The sequence below is a fragment of the Lontra canadensis genome, unplaced genomic scaffold (genome assembly GCF_010015895.1).
Source record: "Lontra canadensis isolate GAN:19392208 unplaced genomic scaffold, GSC_riverotter_1.0 scaffold117, whole genome shotgun sequence".
Lineage (NCBI taxonomy): Eukaryota > Metazoa > Chordata > Mammalia > Carnivora > Mustelidae > Lontra > Lontra canadensis.
The window spans coordinates 2,276,403-2,293,047 of record NW_022631111.1 but is presented as its reverse complement, the minus strand read 5'-3'; the positions used below and the strand labels follow the sequence as shown (position 1 = coordinate 2,293,047).

The window sequence follows — 16,645 nt, the reverse complement described above, 5'->3', positions numbered from 1 at the left end:
GGGTGGCTCAGTGGGTTAAGCCTCTGCCTTCGGCTCAGGTCATGATCCCAGGGTCCTGGGATCGAATCCTGAATCAGGCTCTCTGCTCGGCGGGGAGCCTGCTTACCCCTCTCTCTCTCTGCCTGCTGCTCCACCTACTTGTGATTTCTCTGTCAAATAAATAAATAAAATCTTTAAAAAAAAAAAAAAAGAGAGGATTCTGCAAAGGTGCCAATACTATAATAATATGAGCTATTAGCATACATGGAAATAATACTTCTAATAGAAGAATATGGCTCAGTAATCAGACTGTTTCAAGGTTCAAATCCTCATTACCTTTATGAACCTGGATAGTTATTAAACGACTCTGTGCCTCAGTTTCCTCATATGAGTTGCTAAGAACATTAAATGAGATAATACATAATAAGTTCTTAGCACAGTGCCTGACACTTAAAAGCACCTTATAATGTTGGTCATTATCATCATCATCACTGGGTCCTACCTCTCTAAATATTCAAAACTGACTTTAGGAAAAAACCTGGAAATACTTTTATGCTTTTATCAAAATATTCTAGTTACTCCAGAATTAAAACAGAGTACTGATTATTAAAAGCCTCAGAAACCAGAAAATGTCCAAGGAACACCAGTAATGCGGCAGGATGGAAGACAATTCATCAGGAGGACAACAGCAATTAAACCTGGAAAGATATCTGGGACTGTAACATGGAGGAGTTTATACTAATTTGGGCAATAGTGGCATAGACTAGGGATCAGCAAACTATGGCTCACGGCCAAATCTGTTCACTGTTTGCCTTTGGGCCATGTATAAAGAATGGTTTTTACAGAGGCACCTGGCTAGCTCAGTCAGTAGAGAATGTGACTCTTGATCTCAGGGTCATGAATTCGAGCCCCATGTTGAGTGTAGAGATTACTCTACTGAAGTGAAATGTTATCCCATAAAAAAGAATTTTACTCTTCTCACTAGTAAACCAACATGACAAAAAAAAAAATCTATCATTACTGTTATATTTTTATTTCATTACAAAAATCTGTGAAAAACCTTTTTTTTTTCTTTAAAGATTTGATTTATTTATTTGACAGACAGAGATCACAAGTAGGCAGGGAGAGAGGAGGAAGCAGGCTCCCCGCTGAGCAGAGAGCCCAATGTGGGGCTCGATCCCAGGACCCTGGGATCATGACCTGAGCCGAAAGCAGAGGCTTTAACCCACTGAGCCACCCAGGCGCCCCTGTGAAAAACTTTTTTAAAGCCTCAATTCATCTGTCAGACAATTAGATAAATGTTTCTCCTTATTTTCCTCTAACCCTCTACTTGTTCAACATTATCTACCAAATGTCTCAAAATGTACCAGATAAGGAGAAGAAACACAAATATATGGACAATTTAAACAAGACAGAAGCCCCTGTCTTTATGGAGCTTCCATTCTAATAAATAAAGAAAAATATTATATAGTAAGGTGGTAAGCAGGGAATGTGGAAATAGGGATGCGATTTTAAATAGGATATTCAGGAAAAGCATGACTGAGAATTTCATTTTTGGGAAGACTTGAAAGGAAGTAAGAGTGAGCCATGAGGATACTCTGCTTGGAACACTTGGGAGAAAGGTATTCTAGGCAGAAGGAAGAACAAGCAGAAAAGACTGAAGTGTCAGCATACCTGGGGTATTCCAGGAATACCAAAGAGGTCAGTGCCACCTTGAGAAAAGTGAACAAGAGTGGTCAGAGATGAGGTCATAGACAGCAACACCCACAGATCACATAGGGCCTTATTAGCCATGGTAAAGACTTCGCCTTTGAAGTAAAACCAGAAACCATCAATGTACTTTGGGCATAGGAGAATGGTCATCTCCCTTATACTATTAAGAGATGAGTTTTCAACTCACAACCTTTCCTACTGATTATTAGATATAAAAAACTTAGAATATGTCATAAGTGGCTACTGTGCTAAAAGAACCAGTTAGTGTCTAAACTGGTAAGAAAAAAAATTAAGGCCCTACCAGATTAATGAACAAAAAACTTGAAGAATGTATGCAACAAGAAATGAAATTAGTAAATACACATGAAAAAACATTCAACTACATTATCACTAAAAAGAAATTCAAATAAAACAATGTACCACAGGGTGTCTGGGTGGCTCAGTGGGTTAAAGCCTCTGCCTTCGGCTCAGGTCATGATCTCAGGGTCCTAGGATAGAGCCCCGCATCAAGCTCTCTGCTCAGCGAGGAGCCTGCTTCCCTCCGTCTCTCTCTGCCTGCCTCTCTGCCTACTTGTGATCTCTGTCTGTCAAATAAATAAATAAAATCTTTGCAAAAAAAAAAGTACCACTTATCACCCATTGCTAGAAAAGGACATTGGTAGTAGTACAAACTGGTTCAGGTCTATAACTCTGTATCTGAAATCACTGGTTTGAAAACAGTTCTGAATTTCAGAATACTTGGATTATAGAGAGGTGGTACTGTATGAACGCCTCGTATTAAGATTCATGGTTAGGTTTAAAATGTCCTTAGAGTACCTTAGGAATGTCTGATATAAATGGAATATAAAGTCTCAGTAGCCTCACACCAGTTTAGGTCAAGTTTGGCTATCAAATTAGTTACAAAAAGTTTTATTTTTCAGGGCCTTAGGGATCTCAGAATTGCATATAAATGTTGACCTAAATATTGTTTTGTAAATAATTGTGTGAACACAGATAAAAACCTATAAAAATAGTTACATGCAAGGTGCGTTACAATATCACAATCACCTAAAAACTTTTCCAAATCACAAAACCTTAGAAATAGTTGTTTCTGTAGTAAGCACAGTAACTGATCACAGTATGTATCAGGTTGGAAAAGGTAAGTTGGAAATATAAATAAACCAAGTACAGAGATTTTTAAAATTCCAATGTAAATGAAACAATTTGGAAATCCTTGGCGCTTGTAAAAATATTTTACTTCCATGCACTAAAAAATAACTAAAAAAGAAAAAGAACATCAACATTACTTTAAAAATATTTCCTAAATAATTTTCATCTCTTTGGAAAACTCATTCATTCTACTCAAAGAATACTCTGTATTAAATTAGCACTTATTATATGCAAGGCACTGTGAGTACCATGCAGTATGGGAGTGAGGCTTGGAATGGAAGCCAGGGGCTGAACATGCGTTTAGATTTTATCTTAGAGGCAGATGGAGAAGCAATAAAAAATCCTGAGCAGGGTGTATGTAATGTGATTGGATGTGAATGTCAGATCACTCTGGCTACAGTGCAGAGGAGGATTAAAAAGGGCAAAACCAATGGTAGAATGCACTTTAAGGAGACTTATTTTAAAAGTTCAAACAGATACGATGAGCTGTTTAAAAAATCATCCCCCAAAATTTCAGGAGTTTTGCCCAAGCTTCTTATTGCCAAACTGAAGCTCAAGTGGTAAAAGGGATACAGCAGGAAAAATTAGAGAAAGGGAAACTCAGCAATAACAAAAGGCAATCTAGACAGCTAAAAAATAGTATCCACAGCTATAGTAGCAAGCAATAGGCAGCGATCTGGGCAAGCAGGGCCTGTGTGGTAGAGGTCTGATAAGGAGGTGCTATCCCAGCAATCAGGAAAAACATAATAGGGCAACATGCCAAATTTCAAGGTTCTTGATGAAAGGCACAAAGCAGATAGCAAAGAGCTCCAGCTCTAAGACTAGAATTCAAGAATTCAAAAATAGGAGACAGAAAATAGGACAGCAGCAGAAAAGATAGAGATTCTGGACTCAAATTAACCTACTTTCAAAACCTAAATTTGCCATTTTCTGGCTGTGAAAGACTAAACAACTCAGCTTTTTGAGCCTCAACTTCATCTATAGATAGGGGACAGCACTACCTATTTAGAGGGTTGGTGAGGGAATTAAATGAGGTATTATATTTTAAAACACCCAGTAGAGTTCAACAAATACTAGTTTCATCCTTTTTATTTCCCTTCCATCTAAGCTACTACAATAAGGAAGTCTTCTGCTTGGTCACAAAGTCTGAAAGGCTTCTCTGACTAGGCATTAGAGGACTTTAGGTACAAAAAATAACATCACTGAAGCAAGATGTCTCATGGGAGCACTAATTCATATAGAAAAGGTGAAAGAAAATGAGTTGCACAAGTAAAGGGGCCTAAAAAACTGAAGTAGAGTAAAATTTTAAATAATCAGAATCAGGGATGCCCAGTGGCTCAATTGGTTAAGTGTCTGTCTTTGGCTCGGGTTGTGATCCGGGGTCCTTGGATGAAGTTCCATATCAGCCTCCATGCTTAGTGGGGAGCCTGCTTTTCCCTCTGCTTGCCATTCCCCCTGCTTGTGCTCTCTGACAAATAAATAAATAAATCTTAAAAAAAAAAAAAAAAGTAAATAATTAGAATCAGTTAGCCTAATAGCATATCCACACAAGAGAATACATCACTATATAAAAGAAGAAAAAAGGGGAGAACTCCCTGTATTTTGAAGTCAAAGGACCGCCAACATACAGTTTAAATGAAAAGGCTATAATATAAAACATTAATAGGCTGCCTTCTACATAAAAACTAGGGGAAATAGTTTTATATATTTTGTTTCTATTTGCAAAAATACTGGTAAAATACACAAATAATAAAAGTGGTTACCTATAGAGAGCAGAGAAGGCAGGGATAGAGTAGTAATAAGACTCTCAATACAGACATTGGGGAAGGTATGTGCTATGGTGAGTGCTGTGAAGTTTGCAAACCTGGTGATTCACAGACCTGTACCCCGGGGCTAATAATACATTATATGTTAATTTTTTAAAAATGAAAAAAAAAAAGACTCTCAATACATACCTTTTTATATTATTTTGAAATTTGAACAAAAAAACTGTATTACCCATTAAAAATTTTTTAAACAAATTTTTAAATACTTGAGAAGCCTGGGTTTTGTAATATATTCTGCTACACTTATTAATTAGAACTTATCTGTACATATTTTACTATATACTGCCATAGTTAATGATGACTTACCTGTATACATTCCTAGCAGTATAGCAGATTTTAAATTCCCCAGAAGAAAGAAGTATAATCTCCTTGAAGATAAAGATCATGTCTTATTCATTCTATAACCTCACTGCCAAGTACAGTGCCTGATGCACAGTAGTTCAAATAACCATTATACAGTTTCTTTCTCTTAATCCCCCAAATGTTAAGGTGGATGTGAACCTTTAAAAAAAGGGGGGGGGGATATTTTTCTTGATTCTGTCCCCTATTCCACCATGACCCAAGAGATATTCCTTCTTCCCTTTATGACCAAATTTCTAGGAGTTGTCTAGTCTACACTCATTCTATGTCTAACTCCCTCAATTTAGTTTTTCACTAACTCCTCTATTATAACTCTTCTGCTAAGACAATGAATCTCAAACTTTAGTATATCTCAGAATAATCAGAGCAGGACTTAAGCGATTTCCTATGCAGCCACTTTCCCATTCCTCACTTGGCCTTTTAATAATCTGTAAGGTCGAGGGGTAACTGAATGGCTCAGTCAGTTAAGTGTCTGCTTTCGGCTCAGGTCATGATCCTGGGTCCCGAGATCCAGCCCCACATCGGGCTCCCTCTCCCTCTGCTGCTCCCCTCAAATAAAATCTTAAAAAACAAAAAACAAAAAACCATAACAATCTATAAGGTCTGAAAAGAAACATGGGGAATTGATTTTTTTTTTAAAGATTTATGTATTTATGAGAGAGAGTGGGGCGGGGGGGCGGTCAGAGGGAGAGAAAGATTCTCAAGCAGAACTCCCCACTGAGCTCAGGGCCCAGTGCAGGGCTTGATCTCAGGGCTCCAGGATCATGACCTGAGCCAAAATCCAGAGTCAGATGCTCAACCGACTGAGTCACCCAGGTGCCCCAGAAACGGTATTTTAAATCAGTATCTCATTTAATTCTGATATAGGTAGCCTGCCTAAACATCTCTGAAAACCAGTCGGCTAAGGTCATCAATAACTTTCCAATAGCCAAATTCAACTTTTGTTCCTATCTCTCAGCATTTGATACCTGCCTAAAACTCCTTCCTTCATCGCCCTCTACCACACAAACAGACTCTCCTCTCTCACCACCACTTAAGTTTCTTTACTTCTAAAAGCCCCTAACCCTTAAATGATAATGCTTCAGGGCTCTGTCAGTGACCCAATTGCTTACTTTATACACACTTGGTTAAGTAGTAACAGTCATACCCACTTCTTCAACTACCACTAATACAACCCTAAATCCTGACACTTTAAATTCGAGGCTTTAAATGCTTTAGCGTCACACAAATCTGAATTCAAAATATTTGCTCTGCTATTTACATGGTAACATGCTTAAAGTCACACACTTTTCTGAATTTCCACTTTGTCCTCCTTTAAAACTGAGAACACCTAACAAGTTTTTGTTCAGATTAAAAAAAAAAAAAAAAAGATTAAATGAGAGAAGTTCCTTTCCCTTCCTCGCATGCCCAGAAGACCCCATGCCACGGGCCTCAGAGGTGGCAAGCAAGGGACAACTAGCCTAAGGTTGGGAAACTGGCAGATACAAGGTGACTGAGCATATAAGTAAATATACTAAGGATAATGGTAGCCAGTTTCTTACTGTGTAAAAGGATTTACAAATACAGAAAGGGGAAGACTAGAAAGAACCCTGGGGTGTTGGATTGGAACTGATATATCAATGTAAAATATAACTAAAAATATAAAATGTAAATATATATAATTAAATATAGAAACAAATTCAGGTGTTTGTGTGTGCATATATTTCCTAGCTGTGTCCACTCTAGAAGTGATTATACTCCAACACATTAATGAGCACATTAAGCATAAAAATCTCAGTTTCCAGATACCACCTCTACTAGAAGAAATCAGAATTCCTTGGGAAGATGCATGATTCCAGAGCTGGAACAGAAAAAGTACAAAATGCGTTTGGAACATCTCATGCCAGAAAGTAAGAAATGATTCAAAGGATGCGGACATATCAAAAAGATTCAGGAGCCCTCCTGAAGGGGGTCCCACTAGCCAAATCTAGGACAATTTAAACATTAAAAAAAAGAAAAAGTCAAAAATAACAATAAAACACACTGAAAAGGAATAGAAATCCATGAGTACATACTGCTATAATTAAATGAATGGGTAAAAAAATGCATGGGGAAGAAGGAAGACATGTGTTTTCAGTAGAAAATCAACCAGTAAATACAGATGGCAACCTTCATAGTAATGGCTGATTCAGGCAGAAGTCATCATCAGTGGCCCCAAAGACTGGTGAATGGAGGTTTGATGAAGAAAAGCTTTCTTGGAGCGTTAGAGCTCTTCCCACAAAAGAATTACCAATTACAAAAGTAAAAAGGATGACTTTACAGTGTAGAAACCTAGTAGAGAGGAACATAACATGTTCAGGGTAAACATCACAGTGATGGGACAATACTGTATGCATCCTAGTGATACACTAAGAACAGCACATCATTTCTTTTTTTTTTTTTTTTAATTAATTTATTTGACAAAAAGAGATAACAAGCAGGCAGAAAGGCAGGTGGCGGGGGTGGTGGTGGGGGAAAGCAGACTCCCTGCGGAGCAGAGAGCCTGACGCAGGGCTCAATTCCAGGACCCCGAGATCATGACCCAGGGCCGAAGGCAGAGGCTTAACCCACTGAGCCACCCAGGAGCCCCCAGCACATCATTTCTATGGTATACCTGCCAACAATGCAGTTAGTCTGCACACGAGCAAACCATTGGATGAACCAAAGTTAAGGGATATCTTACAGAATAAAAAAAGTCAAGGTCATAAAAGACAGAAATACTGAAGAACTGTTTCAAACTGAGGAGACTGAAGAGGCATTATAATTAAATGTGATGTGTGATCCTGAACTGGATCTTAGGCCAAAAAGAAAAGAGAGAAACTGTTGGGATAAAAGGAAAATTTTGAATGGCATCTGGGGATTTGAAGGTAGTGTTGCATCAGTGTTGATTCTCTGATTTGGTGATTATGTAAAAGACCATCCGTGTTTTGGTAAAGACACACTAGATTATTCAGGAGTGAAGGGCATCATGTGTGCTACTTGCTCTCAAATGGTTCACAAACAGCCTAATGAGATAAAAAATGGTACATTTCTCTGAAATGACTGGAAGTAGGGATAAAAATGAGAGACCAGAAATGAGATAACTAGGTAGTTTCACTAAAATTTGAGAATCTAATAAGATATAGCAGAAAGAAAGAAAGGGTCAAAGATGATGTTAAAGTTCTTTCTAAGGCATCTGGACAAAAAGTCCTCACTGAGCCCACTACAGTGAGTCACACACAAGAATGTTGCACACTTATCTTGTGTATACACACAATATATATGCAATATACATATATATTTTAGAAAAATTATTTAAGGAAAAGATTTTTTTCTAAGATTTTATTTATTTGACAGAGATCAACAAGTAGGGCCCCCCTGCCCCCTGGGGAAGCAGGCTCCCTGTTGAGCAGAGAGCCTGATGCAGGGCTCAATCCCAATCATGACCTGAGCTGAAGGCAGAGGCTTTAACCCACAAAGCCACCCAGGAGACCCCAAGGAAAAGATTTTTAATTAAAATAATTCAAGGGAAAAAAATTGGTTGAAGGAAATTCCAGAGCTCTTTGTGCTGGATTTGCAACTTTTCTGTAGGCTTGAAATTATTTCAAAATAAATTAATTTTTTAAAATTCAGTAAGAACTCATGACACCCTTGGTGCCTAGCAAAATACCTGGCTCACTACATGTACTCAATAAAAATTATTTGGCTTTCCCTTTCCAGCTGCCCAAAGAAGAAATCTTTTCCTCTCTTCCTCTTTCTCTTATATCCATTCTAATGAAACTGCCTAATTAGTTTTCACTTCTAGCCCCACACATCCTTATTTTCATTTCCCCATTTCCAACCATAATCTCTCACCTGGACCACTGCAAGAGCATCCTAACCAGTCTCACTATGCCATTTCTAACTTCATCTTTGCACGTCCTTATCTCCTTCCAATGAAATCATTATCTAGAAGAGTTACCTTTCAAAACTCGTATCTAATCTTATTCCATTATTTAAATACCTACAATTGCTTCCAAATGTAAATTCTGATTTCCCAAGAGGCAGACTAAACACTTGTGTAGGGGAAGAGCAATGCAGAAGCACCAAAAATGTATTTCACATATACGCACAAAACAATAAAGTAATTACTGGGAGGAAAGGGAAGAGAAGAAAGGCAGGTTAAAAGAGGGACTTTAATCTGACCTTCTTTGTGTTTATTTTAGGGTCTGGTATTGGTTATAATTTTTTTTTTTATCACACGTGGGAATGCCAAGGCTGAGTGGGTACTATAAACTTTCCAATACTTAGAGCCTGTAAAACAGTGCTTTTCTCATTCCTTTTCTCACCTTGGCACCAAAGAAAATATTTTTTAGCACAGTGGGATAAGCCAAGACTGTTTAATTAAGGTCAAAGGAAACCATCTGGGGGTTCCAATATGCCCAGGTCTAATAGGTTGATGGGTACCTTGCTCTCTGGAGCATAGGTACGGCACTCCTGACACACCAGTTGGTCAGTTCTAAAGTTCTTACTGTAATTCCACACATAGCCCAAACAAGGAACTCAGAAGGTTTCATCTCCTAAGTAATCAACATCCACATGCAGGAACACAGACATCAAGACCCATCCCACAGACAGAGCCGACATATACAAGACAACTTGCATTTCTCCAAACACACTAGGCATCCTTTCATACTTCTGACGTTTTGTACATGCTGTTCTCTCTACCCAGATCAATTCCAATCCATCCTCCAAGACACTACTCAAATGCCACTTCTCATTTCCTCCAGATCTTATTACACCTGTCACTCTGAATCGTAATTATTTGTTGACATATGTTACCACCCCAGAATTAGGTTGGTAAATGAGTGTTTACTACATCATTTCCCAATAAACCAAATTTTCCAAAATACATTAATTAAAACCATTTAGGTAAAATTAAATTAAAACCAGGTGAAATTTTATAATCAATTAGCATTTCCCCCCAAAACAAAAATGCTCATTGTTCTTTAAAATTTCTCTTTAAAAGAAAATCTAGGGACACCTGGGTGGCTCTGTTTATTAAGCGGCTGCCTTCGGCTCAGGTCGTGATCCCAGGGGTCCTAGGATCAAGTCCCACATCCAGCTCCTGGCTCAGCAGAGAGCTGGTTTCTCCCTCCCACTCTGCCTGCTGCTCTCCCTACTTGTACACTTCCTCTCTGTCAAATGAATAAATAAAATCTTAAATAAATAAATAAAATAAAATCTAGCATAGAAATATTCATACCACTGGACCATTATCCAAATAGTTTAGGATTTTAAACTGAGGAAACAAACTTTAAGCACAGAGAGATTCACTGCAGATTTTAAGAATGGAAATTTAAGCAATCATCTGATTGATAAATTATCTGAATTGCTAAGCAGTTGTTTATATTCATTGTGATGGAAATGGAAAAATGAGAAAAATGTCAGCTACCATTTACTGATCATCTCTTCTATTTAAAAAGTACCAGATACTTTTCACATATTATCCTAATACTCATGAAAATTCAAGGTCAAGTATTATTATCCCAATTTCATAGACAAGAAAGAAGGCTTTAAGACTATAATAATTTGCCCAAAGTTTTTGAGACCAGATTCCAACCTACATCAACATGACTCCAAAATCTATCATCTTTTTCCTACACTACAATGCTTCTACTATACAATGTCTCCAGTATATTAAACTCAAAAGTATATCTCCACCGTACAACTGTATTTGTAAAAATATGGACAATTGCCTGGAAACAAAAATATCAGACTGGTGATTAAGGGTGAATATTGTAACATTATGATTCCTTTAAATTAGCCACTCTTTAAAGGAGAATTGCTGAGCAATGATCTGAACTCCTGTGACAATAAAAAACAACTCCCATTTTAAATTTTTTAGTATTTTATTAAGGACATAGAATAGGTAACAGGTAAAAACTTGAGAAGGATGTACTCAACAAACATATAAACAATCAGATATTAACACCAGGGTGCTTACTACTGGGATTCAAAACTGATGATTATAAACTGGATTAAGCAGCATTTTCCAGGAAAAAAAGGTGAATTTTGAGGAAGACTTAAGGAGACACATGGATTGAAGACAAGAATGTTTAAACTGAGGAAACAAGGGTGAGGAAAAAACAAGAATATTTTCTTTTTAAGCAAGAATGAGAAACAAGGTTAGTGAGATGAAGTTGGAAAGCCTTCAAGGCCAAGCCGATAAATTTGAAATTAATTTGATAAGTAACAAGGAATTGTAACAGATATATTCTTAAATGGGAAGGCAGCATGCTGAAATATGGTCTTTAAACATTCAAACTTTGTTCCAAGGAAAAGTAGTCTTTCGTTAAACAATGTTTTATAACGGGGGCGGGGGGAATATTCCACCATTCTTTACCTGTGCTTTATACATACTCTTCTACAAAGGAAACTGACTAAACAAACAAAAATGTTTACATAACGGGTGAGTATTTGGGAAGAGGGGTCCTTTCACATATATTTAATACTACTGTACATTTTAATAAGAATCCCAGAACTCTAGAGCAAGAAGGGACAGTGGATATAATCTTATAGTGACAACCTCTTCATTTTCACAACGGATTAAATTGAGGCTCAAGAACTAAATAGGGGCACCTGGGTGGCTCAGTGGGTTAAAGCCTCTGCCTTCAGCTCAGATCATGATCACGGGGTTCTAGGATCGAGCCCCACATCAGGCTCTCTGCTCAGTGGGGAGCCTGCTTCCCTTCCTCTCTCTCTGCCTGCCTCTCCACCTACCTGTGATCTCTGTCAAATAAATAAATAAAATCTTAAAAAAAAAAAAAACTAAATAAGGTGTCTAAATGTCATATATAAACTAGTGGAAGATTCACTACTAAAACTCAGATTTTCTAGGCAGCAAGATCTAAAGCTGTGCTAACCAATATTAATAGCTTCTAGCAACATCTGGTTATTTAAATTTAAACTGGTTAAATTAAATACAATTTACAGTTCCTCAGGCATGATAGTCACATTCAAGTGATCTGTGCCACACATGATTAATGGCTACCATACCTGACAGTGCAGAAAGAGTATTTCCATCACTGTAGAAAGTTTAATTGGATAGTATAATCTACAAAATAAGCTTGAGTCAGACAGACCTCATTTTAATTCTACTTATTAGTAGTGTGATCCTAGACTAGTTATTTAATTTCCCTTTGACCCCATTGGGGTGGGGGGAGGAAGCAAGGGATTAATACTTCTCTCACAAAGTGTACTTGATGATTATGTGTGATAACATGAAAAGCCCCTTTACTCTGTCAGGCACGAAACAGACAACTAACACTTCCCCTTTGGATACTTTTTTCTTTCTAATCCCCAAATAACATCTTTATTAAAAGATACAAACACAAGAACACCCCAATTAATATCTCCCCTGCAAGATAATTCACAGCATCTAATTTTCAATCTGTTCCTATCAATTTTTTCAAATACTTGGCACGTTTCTTCCAGGGTTGCTACTCAGGAATAATGAAATGAAGAACAAAAGTAAAGGAAAATGCCTTGAATGAAGTAGAAGAGAATGTAATAAATTTCTTGCTTATTTCCCATCCTATTTTAAATATGACTATACTGACTGATCATGCAAAGGAAAAGAAATTATACTGTCCCTACATACTGCACTTCCACACCAGTAAAGAAGATTCTACAGTACTTAAACATTACATTCCTTCTCGCCACCTGTACTACTAATTGAATATTAGATGAAGAAATAACACTTTCCTCTTACAATACTTCCCCAGTAAACAGTAATAAAAAAGATTTCCAGAATGTTAAACCAACCTTCCAGGTTTCACAGCTTAATCTAGTAAATGGACAAATTTAACAAATCTAGACTACAGCACATAAAAAACTTCACACCATGCATGTTATTACACAGAAAAACAACAAAATTCAACTCAGTTTGTAGCCAGTGATTTTCTGCCAACACTAAATTTTATGTAGGAGCAACTAGTTAGCCACATCAAGTTAGAGACTTGCCATTTCTCATGAGATCACCAATTTTACACACCTAAAACTAATAAAGAATTAAAGAACTTTTAAAGGTTCATGTTTAGACATCCACCAAACAAGACTTCTACATATTTTTTTAAAGCTTTCTTGTTGCTTAAAACTGACCATATTAACTCCCAAAGGGCAGAGGAGGAGGACCCCTCAATGTCTCTTTGAAATTTGTCTGGCATTCTCTTACCTTGGTCCTTAAAGATAATTCACTCAAAACATGACCAACAATCCCCCTCAAAGAGTTCAGAACAACTCACATAAATGCTAAAGAGAAACACTGCATATTATACTGTTACTTTACAACTCTAATTTTATTAGATAAAACTAAAATATTCTGAATATACCAATCACAGAGTAACAATATTCTACGGAGTGGGTCACATAATTTTTTTTTTAAATGAAAAAAGTTTAAAAAAAAAAAGTCTTCATCACTATCCTACATAAAGTACTTTATACATTAAAAAAAGTCGGCTTCTATGCCTGAACTGATGAAATCTAATTTGTGAGAGTCTATTATTTTTTAAAGTCCTTCAGTAATAATGAAGTATACATTGGTTGCATTAGAATAGGTCAAATGAATTTTCCTGAGGCTGCACTCTAAGTACATCTGACCCAGAAAGTATTTTTAGCAAGTGTCTTCAATCAATGCTGGTTTTATGCCTAGCCTAAATTAGAAATTGGGTGTCACAAATTTAAAGTAACCAAGTTAGTAGGGACATTTTAAAAACATATTTTATGTTTAAAAACCTAAAAGATACTCAGAACATAAGAAAAAAACACGAGTTTGAAACAATTTGAAACCCACAGCCCCAAAGCTAAGCAGAATAGGAAACAGGCAATAAGGAAGTCATATCCTCTTCATTACTACTTTTCAGTTAACATGTGATTTTCTAGCTTAATAAACTTTAACCTACTATTAATAAAAAAAAAAAACTACAAAATAGTGATGGATTTTTTTAAATCTCTTGCCAAATATTTAAAACAGATTAGCTAAATCATAAATATTCCATGGCCTGAAAGACCATGCTTTTTTTTTTTTTATTAAACCAAACCACTCAGGAACACAATATTGGACCATGCGCATGTTTCAGTGAAAAACAGTTAACAAAGATATGTGTGCCATTAAAGTAAAACAAAACAAAAAAACAGAAAGAGACAAAAATAAATTCTGTGGTAACTGGAGCATAAACTTATTCTGACAAAAAATGGTGGGGTCCACAAAAGATTGCACTCTTATTGTGAGTCAGTAAAGTTCTATACAAACTTAGGCTTATGAAAAATCTCTTTCGAAAAAATTCGCTGAATTTATATTCATCAAATTCAAGATCTAATTGATATATCTAGCTCTATTTCAATAAGCACACTCTGGACTCTAAACAATCATTTATTTAAGGTCAGTTCCTACTCCCTAAAAAAAACGAAAAATCGTTCTCTCTGGCAAGTTAAAGCTCCAAAATCAGGATAAAAAAATGTCCGGGCTTTTACTGTTCCATAGTCTTTTTACTCAAATCATCTTTTACAAGTCGGATATATTGGCTTTTGGGTGGCTTTTTTCTCCCCCTCCATAAACATGTGTTAAGCTGTAGTTTTCAACCAGACCCAAGATTTGGTCACATAAACCTAATATTACTCCAACTCTGATTTAAAAGCAGTTGGAATATTGAAGATATACAGGTTCCCCTGGAACAAGCGCTTGAAAAATCCTACAAAATCGTTCTTGTCCATAGTGGTGTCACTAGAGGAGGCAACCCTAGACATAAAAGCCTCCCCTTCCAAATTTCGCAGACACACCAATACATGTATCTGTGCAACTGTAAACTGTTCCATTTTAAGGAAACCCTGGGAAATGCATCGGTACATCTACTTAGCTACATCTCAACTTTTTTTGGCCCAACTACAGATTCCTAAATACAAGTATATACTGGTAGAATCACAAGAGCCTTAAAACTTCAATAGTACGGACAATCTGCCCAGGCAGCATATGTAAGAAGCACTCATACAACCCAATTAAAAAAAAAAAAAGGAATCCTACCAACAATGGAAAACTCAGAAGATTCTAAAATCGTACCTAGACTTTAAGTCCTGTGGAACATTCCATCTCCGCACCGATTCCATCCCCTCTCCCTTCGCTCACCCATATTCCAAGTATAACCCCCAGGTGCTGCGAGAGCTGAGGTCCCGGAAAGAAAGGGGGGCGGGGGGAACAAGCATCATTTTTCTCCTCTTAAATCAACCTTGTTGCCTCCGGCTAGCCCTACCTGGCTCGCCTCCCACACCCAGGTAACAGCTACGCGCTCCGCGCACCGCGTACCGCGCAGGGCCGAGAGGCCGGCCGGGACCCCGGAGCCTCTTACCTTCGTAGCACAGCCGCGTCCCCTCGGCTAGAGAAGAAAAGCCTCGAAGCCCGTGCGCGCCGGAGGGAAGCGCGTCCGCCGCGCCGCTCCCGGGGTCTCCCTCAGCGCTCCCCTAGCAGCCGCCGCCGCAGCGGCCGCGCCACGGCCCCGAGCGGCCAGCACCACCTCATACTGCGGGGCTGCCGCGGGCCGGCGCCGCCGGGGAGGCTGGAGGGAGGCGGGCGGCCGGGGTGCTCTCCCACCTCCCTGCGGGGATGAGATAATCCACACCCCCGAAAGTGCCGTGGGGGAGGGGAGCCCCGGGGCGCCGGGCTGGGGGCTGGCCCCAAACCTCTGACCCTCCGGCCAAAGCCAAGTCTCTCCTATCCCCGGCTCAGGCCCCGAATTCAGCCCCTGGGGACCCAGGAGTCCTGAGAGAACAATGTGGGGGGGCCGCGAGGAGCGGAAAAGCGCGCAGCGCTGCGTGAGCAGGCGGGTAATCCTGGGCAGCGTTTGTGTGTGAGAGTGCAAGAGGAGCTCAGTCTATCCACCCCTTGTCCTCCTCCTCTTCCTCCTCCTCCTCCTCCTCCTCCGTCTCCTCCTCCTCCCTCAAGCACACCCCGTCTCCCAGGCCACAGCATAGCAACCGAACATGGCGGCTGCGCAGACGCCGCCACTCAGCGGCCAGGAGCGGCGGCGGCCGCAACTGGAGGCGATCTCGCGAGAGGCAAGGCCGAAATCCTCCCAGCTAGCGCCTGCAGAAGAGGTTGCACCAGAGCGGGCGCGGGGGGACACGCAGGTGCGATGGAGGCCGGACCTGGGTAGGTTTGGAAGGAAGGGCTGGAGGAGGGGCGGAGCGCTGTGGCCCCGCCCCATGGCCCAGCAGCGATTGGTTACTTGAACTGCTACCCCTGCTGGACCTACTGACCTAAGGGACTCGACGGAGGGGCAGAAACCTAAGTTTTAAAGGGGAAAACCAGACCTCTTGGCCCCAGGTCGTTCCAACTTCAGTGCCAATAGAGGATACAGGTTTTAGGATGCAGTTTTGAATCATTTCCTCTCCTAAATATAGACACTAAAACAAAGAACAAACAATGTTCTTTTATAAAACAAATGGTCTGGGTGCTTTCTGTGTGCCAAGAATGGTGTGCTTTTAAAAATTGAATTAATTCATTCTAATAACACATATGAATTTGGTATTGCCACGTCAGGTGCATTCGTATTTTACTGATGCTATAAATTCATTGTGATAATACTGAT

General features: G+C 39.0%; 1 protein-coding gene across 4 annotated transcripts in view; it reads right to left on the bottom strand.

The window, feature by feature from the left end:
- PTPN4 (protein tyrosine phosphatase non-receptor type 4) overlaps positions 1-15,627 on the bottom strand; it is a 207,872-nt gene extending 192,245 nt beyond the window's left edge. For 2 of the 4 annotated variants that reach the window (XM_032840891.1, XM_032840893.1), the window contains exon 1: positions 15,407-15,627. The gene's annotated coding sequence lies outside the window, so the exon portion shown is untranslated. The remainder of the gene's footprint in view (positions 1-15,406) is intronic. The other 2 variants (XM_032840890.1, XM_032840892.1) reach the window with 2 other exon arrangements.
- Positions 15,628-16,645: the final 1,018 nt, after the last annotated feature.